The sequence below is a fragment of the Nicotiana attenuata genome, chromosome 9, assembly GCF_001879085.1.
Source record: "Nicotiana attenuata strain UT chromosome 9, NIATTr2, whole genome shotgun sequence".
Classification (NCBI taxonomy): domain Eukaryota; kingdom Viridiplantae; phylum Streptophyta; class Magnoliopsida; order Solanales; family Solanaceae; genus Nicotiana; species Nicotiana attenuata.
In genome coordinates, this window is record NC_031997.1 from 20,184,656 (window position 1) to 20,193,013 (window position 8,358).

Consider the following 8,358-nt stretch of genomic DNA (forward strand, 5'->3'; position numbering starts at 1 on the left):
AGGAAATTTGGCTGGTATAACTGATCTTGTTGCAGGCCTCTAATCTCGCATTTGCGAGAACATGCATTGCAATTGCGAACCCTGCAGGTTCCACATTTGCGAGGCTCTCATCGCAAATGCGAAGAGGAGCTGGGCCAGTGGTTCTCGCATTTGGGAGGTTACCTTCGCATTTGCGAAGGGAGTCTGGGAGGGGCATGGATTGCAAATGCGATCTTTTACTCGCATTTGCGAGGTTCAGTGATCGCAATTGCGATACTTTCCTCGCATTTGCGAAAGGAGCAGGAATGTGAAGGGCTTCGCAATTACGACAGCCCCTTCGCATTTGGGAGCTTCGCATTTGCGAAGCTCAGGTCGCAAATGCGACATCTGCAGCTGATGAAAAGAGACTTGGACGGGATTTTTCTCCCAATCTTCCAAAATTCAAATCCAAGAACCCTAGAGGCGATTTCTTCAAGGCCATTTCTTCCCCAAATCATAGGTAAGTGATTCTTCACTCATTTCTTTCAATCTTTCACTTTATTTACAAGATTTCAACCTAGAATCTAAGGTTTTCATGGTGGAATTGGAGATTTTTGGGTAGAAACTAGGGATTTCGAAATTTGGGGATTTAGACCTCAAATTGAGGTGGAATTCCAAAACCAATCGTATATCCAGGCTCGGATATGAATGGCTAATCGGCTTTTGGTCCGAATTTCGGGTTTGGACCAAGCGGGTCCGAATTCCAAAACCAATCGAGGTTAGGCTCGACACTTACCAGTACATGGGGTCGGTTGTTCTGATACTGCACTCTGCACTTTCTGTGCAGATTTTAGAGCAGGTAGTGGCTGATTGAGGGATTGGCTGCAGGTTCACAATTTGGAGATCCAAGGTAGTCCTGCTGGCGTCCGCAGGCCCTGACGCCCCCTTCTACATTTCTACATTACTGTTTATTTCTTTTCAAAATAGTTGTAATTTCTTTCAGACTGATGTTTGTAGAAAATCCTAGTATGTTCGTGAGTTGTAACACCGGATTCTGGGCAATAATAGCTATAATATTGGTAATAGTATATATATATATATACACAGAGGCTGTTTACTTACTTCCGCAATTATTTCTACCTGTTTTAGTTTGCTTACTCTTAAGTCATTGAAACGTAAAGGAAATTGATTAATAACACTGTAACGTTGGCTTGCCTAGCAAGTGTGATGTTAGGCGCCATCACGGTCCCGAGGATGAGAATTTCGGATCGTGACATACTAAAAGTTTATTTCACTACTTTCACCACAACAATTACAATAGAAAAACCTTTCTGAAAGGAACAAACCCATATGTTAAATGAATAGTGAAAGAAAAAGAAAAAGTCCAAGAAATATTTAATGAAGATAGACAAAAATATGCAAAAGGCAAAGAAGGAAACGTATCCTGCACCAAAAGTCAGCAGCAGCAAAATCCACAGTGTGAGGAAAGAAGAAAATGTGTGAATTGATATCGGCGCATGCAAGAAAAGAAGCAGTGTTCATATTCTGATATTTGCCTAAAAAAGGCATCTCTTTCCTCCATTGTAAAACCATCCCACACAAGAATTGTTCTTTCTCTCTCAACGTCAATAAAGAGCTATTCTTTGTGTGGCCGTGGAGTAGGCAAAAATTGTCGAACCACGTAAATCTTGTCTTGTCTTGTTTTGAGAGTTTTTATTATTTTTCTATTGAAATTACTATATCCTTCATTTAATCCAACACGCTTCCCAACAACTGGTATCAGATAACAGACAACATTATTCTAGTAGAAAAAAATATAGTGTTGGTGCAAGTTACTATTCACAGGAATGGTGCAAAACTATTGGTCACTATTCACAATAGTAAAGTACTATTTATAAATAGTGAAGTATTCACTAATAGTAAATACTATTCACATAATTTTTGTGTATGTGCAAAATGACGTCGGAAGAAGGAAAAGTGAAGATTGATAAGTTCAATAGCAAAGATTTTGAATTCTAAAAAATGCAAATAAAAGATTATTTGTACCAAAAAAAATACACTTTCCTCTGACCGGCGTAAAACCAGAGAATATGGCAAAAATGGATTGGGATCTATTAGATCGCCAAACTCTTGGTGTGATTCGTTTGACACTAACACGAAATGTGGCATTTAACATCATTAATGAGAAGACCACTGCAGACCTGATGAAGGCGTTATCAAATATGTTGAGAAGCCATCTACTTCAAATAAAGTCTATTTGATGCGTCAATTGTTCAACTTAAAGATGACAGAAGGTAGATCTGTTACGGAACATATCAATGAGTTTAATGAAATATTAACTCGGTTGAGTTCTGTTCATATAACATTCGATGACGAAGTCGGGGCGTTGATTCTACTATCATCTCTACCGGAGAGTTGGTCTGCAATAGTAACTGTAGTTAGCAGTTCAGCGGGAAGTACCAAACTCAAATTGGATGATATTAGAGACTTGGTTCTAAGCAAAGATATTCGCTGGAGAGAACCAAGTGATTCCCCAGGATCTGCTTTTAATACCGAAAGCAGAGGGAGAGCAGCCAAAGAGGACAAAGTTATAGTCGTGGCAGATCAAAGTCAAGGAGAAGAGGGCAATCCAAAAACCGCAAAGACATTTGGATTTTGGAATTCTTGCCTTACGAGTTCTTTTTTCCTTTGGTTCTTGTTTCCTTTAGTGTTAGGATTCTTGGATCCTTTTCCGTAGGTTTTTATTTTCTTTAGTTTTAGGATTCTTTAGATTTTGTCTTTTTAATTACGGTATCTCTTTTTCTCATTGTTCCTTTTGTGTTCGTTTAGGGTGCAATTTTCATTCTCTCTTTTCTATAAGTTTAGTTCCTTATATCATTATCACTATATCATATTTAAAAAAAACTCATTCCTATGATATCGGTAAACTAACACTCCTATTCATAATCAAGTGAACAAATAAAAACCTACTTAAAATAGAAATGCACATACATGAAAGAACCTTAATAATAAAAAGAATGAGTTTAGCTACAAATCTATTACTTTCTCAACCGTTTTTCTTTGTCAATATTATATTGGTTTGATCTTTGGCTTGATATCATGTGATTGAAGCTTTAGTTAAAGTCCGGTTGTGTAGTTTTGTTTGACTGCCTTCTATGATTTATACTACATGTTGGTATTACCTGAGATATCGTTTTGGTGTATATATCATTCTTAGATTTTATTTCTGTTTTCTTGATACCTCCTATGGTATTTTATGTGTAATTTTTGTTTTATGACTTTGGGGAATTGACTTTATGTGTTCCACTATTTTCTTAGATTACGCAAGCCCAGGTCCTGCGATGCATGGAGATAGTCATATTGTCAATTAGTGATCGACGTATAGGGCCAAGGTTAGCTTCTTATGTTACTTGTAGATTGTTGTAGTTTACTTTTAATCAAGAAAATAAGCTTTAACTGATATTGCTTTAATGTCACGGATATGCACCGATCTACTTTGATTTTATAATTTTCTATATCCATTGGTTGCCTCTAGAAAACTAGAGTCCTCCAACAATATTACTATTCGGGAACATAATTCAAATTTATTTATCTTTTAAACTCTTGCTCTGTTGAAATGCCATTACATAAATTGAGATGGTGGAAGTATTACTTTGGCATATGCTAATTCCTCCTTTTATGCTGTAATTTTCAGCACTTTCGCTTATTTTATCTTATTTTATAGCTCAAACTTACTTTTAAATAATATCTATATAATTTGTAAACGAGTTTACTCAAAAATATAGGGAACTATATATATATATTATATATATAATAATATATATATATAATATATATATATATATATATATATCTAATAATATATATATATATTCAGGGCCTAAGGTAAATTACGTGGCACTTCGACTTGCCATGATCTATAATCTATTTCTATCTCTTTTCTTAGTTTTTGTGCATTTTCTTCTATTTTTGGATTTCCTTTAAACACAAAAAAAAAAAAAAAATATTTGAAGTGTCTTCTCTTAAAAGTTGTGTTCCTTTAAAAGGCATCTCTTCTTATTAATAACAGTAGTAAAAAATATATAGCTCCTATTCTGTCTTCCTAAAATAATTTATTTCTGTGGCAACTGGTTCTTGAATGCACACCCTATTTCTGAGTGTTATGAAATAATTGAAGAACAAAATCAATATTGAAGAACTTAGATTGCCAATATTAGTAGCAATACGTTCTTGTAATCATGTTATTTCATTTGTATTCCTTTTATGTTACTTCTGTGATTGAGTGAGTTTGAACCATGCAGTCTAAAAAGATTAAAGTTTGATGAATCGAGTTTGAAAATGTCATTGGTTTCTGTTCTCTAAAAATATTAACTCTCTGAAAGAAGAAAGAATTTAAAGAGTTGATGAGCTCCAAATTAAGATAATAAATTCTATCATAGGAATATCCAAATATTATTTGTCTTATTAATATATATTTTTATTCCCAGCGGATACTAATCTGCCTCCTCATCGGCAATTCGACTTCATTTGTTAATCGGAAAAGGTCCAAAAATATCCCTAAACTATGTTATATAGCTCACTTTTGTCCTCCGTTAGTAAATTGGGCCAAAAATATCCTCACTGTTAGCACAATGGGTCACTAATGTCCTTCAACCTAACAGCCCTCCACACGAGCCATTTTAATCCTACGTGGCATCCATGTAGCTGTGACATGGCAACCACATAAGCGGGCAACCTTTTAAACCCGCTCCGAAACCCATTTCCAACGATGGCCTGAAACTCACCTTTGGAGCTGGTGTTTTTGCGCGAGAAAGGGATGTTATTTTCTTCGTGTTTTTGTGTGGTTTTAACTTTTAAGTGAGGTTTTACGGCTGGTTTCTGGTAGTTTTGGAATGGGGTTGAGCAGCCTTTCTTAGCTGCCATTTCGGGTCATTTTGTGGTGTTTTTGGTGCTTTAATGGTGCTGATTTCGCCAGCTTGTTTTGCTGCGTTTTTTGGGGTGTTTCATGCCTATTTCGCTGCTGAATTTGGTGATGTTTTGTGACTGAAGTTTGCTGCGTTTTCACCCGAGTTTTTAGAGCTGAAAGTGCACAAATTCATGGCTGAAACGGGCTGGACGTGAGTAGCTTTTTGGAGGAGAAAATGGTGGCTTTCATGGCTGGTCTTTTCAGCAGCAACACAGCTGTTTCGACGCCTATTTTGGGGATCGTTTTTTTACAGAGAAGAGGGCTGCTTTGGTGGTGAAAATGGAGGTGCTAAAGTGAGGAAAATGGTGCTTCAAAGTTGCATTTCATGGCTGAAAAATGGTTGAGTTTCAGGCCATCGTTGGAAATGGTTTCGGAGCGGATTTAGAAGGCTGCCCGCTTATGTGGCTGTCATGTCACAGCTACGTGGATGCCACGTATGATTAAAATGGCTTGTGCGGAGGGCTGTTAGGTTGAAGGACATTAGTGGTCCATTGTGCTAACGGGGAGGATATTTTTGACCCAGTTTACTAACGGAGGACAAAAGTGAGCTATATACCATAGTTCAGGGATATTTTTGGACCTTTTTCGTTTGTTAATTACACATAACTTTTGTAGTGGCGCATAAACATTTCATATAGTTTGTTATATTAGATATGTCACAAAGTCTATTGATAGAACAAGGATGTAATAATTCCCGAACCAAAATCTGGTTGTACTAACATGATCTAGGGGCGTAGTTTTGCCCACTTCTAAACCACAAATTCAGGTAGAAGAATTGCTTGTTATCCTAATACGTTATCAGGCCTTATGATCCACAAAAATTACAGCTGGCTATTGGCAAGTATCCAAGCAAATTTGATAAGTTGGCACATTTTTCTTTTCAAAATAGTACTTGTTATTTTGATGATTTGGACTGCTGATCTAACACATGGGCATTATCTCCCGCTTATCTTGATAGCTTCAGCAAAATTTGGAAGTGAGAAACGTTTTCTGCAGCTAATGACTAAAGCATCTTGTAGTGTACCACCCAAATGAAGTCAGATTGCTGATTCAACTTCCATAAGATGACTCATAGTGCGAAACTGATAAAAATAAGCACGATGTTGCTATTTATGACAGCTACATGCTGTAAGTTGCCTGTCAATGAAAAATAGATAAAAAAGATGAAGGATAGTTCAAAAGAAATACGACAACTAGATGTTAATTTCATGTTAGTACTAGTGAAAGTGAGAATCATGATTAGATTTGTGGTGGCGTGGTACTTAGTCGGTCTTGTGTAGATCGTGGTCTTTAAGTATTTGACGTTAAAAGGGTTCCGTGAATACTATCAAGTTTATGAATACTCTTCTTTCCTCTCCTTCTTATGAGAAGTATGTGGGAGTGCTTCTATATGTATTTTACAAATAAATGCAGTTAGCATATTCAAGATATGGCCTGTGGATACCAAAAGACTTTGAGAATGCCAGAGTATATTTATTAATCATACATTCTATTGAAAGAAGGGAAACAAGTATTAGAAATTCTTATAGGATCTCAACAAAGGGAAATAAGATGAAATTAAACAACAATCGATTAGTACTATGGCCTAATGTTTGGAGCAGAGGACAATTTTGCTGACCATTTTGTCTATGTTCACATAAGATGATCCTTCTGGTTTTTTAGCAGCTTCCTCAGCCAATTTCTTCCATTCCAATGCCTTTTTCTTCACCTCTTTGCCTTTTTCTCCGTCATTAACTCTTTTACAAGGTTTTCAACTTTGTCCCTCTTCACGTTGTTGTCAATCTCCATTCCTATTCCCCATTGCCTACAACAAAACCAACAATTTGTCTGTTGCTCCGCGAAGAAAGGTGTCACGACCCGGATTTCCCACCCTTGAGGGGGTCGTGATGGCGCCTACTAATAGGAGCTAGGCAAGCCAAGCTTAACTACTTTTCATTTAAACACCTATTCCTTTTTGATAATTAGCAGCGTTAGAATAAAAGCAACCGAATTAAGATCATAAGCGAAAGTCTCAAATTTAGATAGCTGAATAAAACACGGAATCCCAGCATGTATCTCTACCCAAGAACTGGAGTCACATACTCACGAACATCTAAGGAGTACTAAATACAAAGTTTGAAAGAAACATAAATCTGTTTATCTCGAATACAATGAGATGACAGTCTAATGTAAGGATAGAGGAGACGCCGGGCCTGCGGACGCCTGCAAGGCTACCTCGGTATCTCGATGGACTGAAGGCCTGCTCCCGTGCTAATGCTGCTCCTGCTGCTCGAAACCTGGACCTGTGCAAATAGCACAGAGTGTAGCATCAGCACAACCGACCCCATGTGCTGGTAAGTGTCTAGCCTAACCCCGGCGAAGTAGTGACGAGGCTAGACTGGACTACCATATAAACCTTTTCGGTTATATATATATATATATATATATCGAAAATACAAGACAAGTAGGCAATATGGGAGGGGGAGCATGCTGTGGTGAGATAACAATATTAACAGTAAATCCAGAATAACAATCTAAGGGCAGCTCAGAATTTACAGCGGACAAGAAACTAATACCCAAAATAAACACATTGTATCAATAATTGTTGCGGCGCGCAACCCGATCGCAAAATATCTTATCACTGCTGCGGCGTGCAACCCGATCCATAAATATCATCGTTGCGGCATGCAACCCGATCCATATCGTTTATCATTGTTGCGGCGTGCAACCCGATCCATATCATTTATCATATTTATCACTCTACCTCGCCCAAACAACATTCACAATTAAGGGGTAAGGAAGTAAACAAGTATTGAAGGAAATCCCGGCAAGGGAATACAGTTAAACAATTAAATCCCGGCAAGGGAACAATATCGATAAACTCAATATCCCGGCAAGGGAGAAAAACCAACAAAATCAACAAAACGCCCCGGCAAGGGAATAACCAATAACTCTTCCTCTTTCTTTCATTTCTTACTTTATAATTCACTTTATCGCTCGAGCCAATGCTCCTCGAAATCCAATGATCATATTGTCTTTCACATGCCCTTTACAACATATAGAAATCCTCAAACAAAATCGGAAATTACAACCAAGTCAGGATAATCGCATCATAAGGACTCACGGTCATGCTAGACACCAATGTATAGAAACTCGTCACCATGCCTATACATCGTACTCGATCAATTAGCAAGTAGCAAACAAGACTCAACTCCTATTCCCTCAAGCTAGGGTTAAACCAAACACTTACCTCAACTTCCACGGCCAAATCAATCCTCAACAACCGCTTTCCCTCTCGAATTCGGCTCCAACTCAATCAAATCTATACAATAAGGACTTTATAATATCAATATATGCTAAACAAATCAAACCCAATGCCTAATTATAGATTTCCAAGCTTTCTTCCCAAAAATTCCAAAATCGCCCCCGGGCCCGCTTGGTCAAAACACGAGGTT

At 37.5% G+C, this 8,358-nt stretch overlaps 1 pseudogene; it reads right to left on the reverse strand.

Annotated features, from left to right (window-relative positions):
• The window catches only part of LOC109232562, a 10,606-nt pseudogene continuing 8,291 nt past the window's right edge, over nucleotides 6,044-8,358 (reverse strand).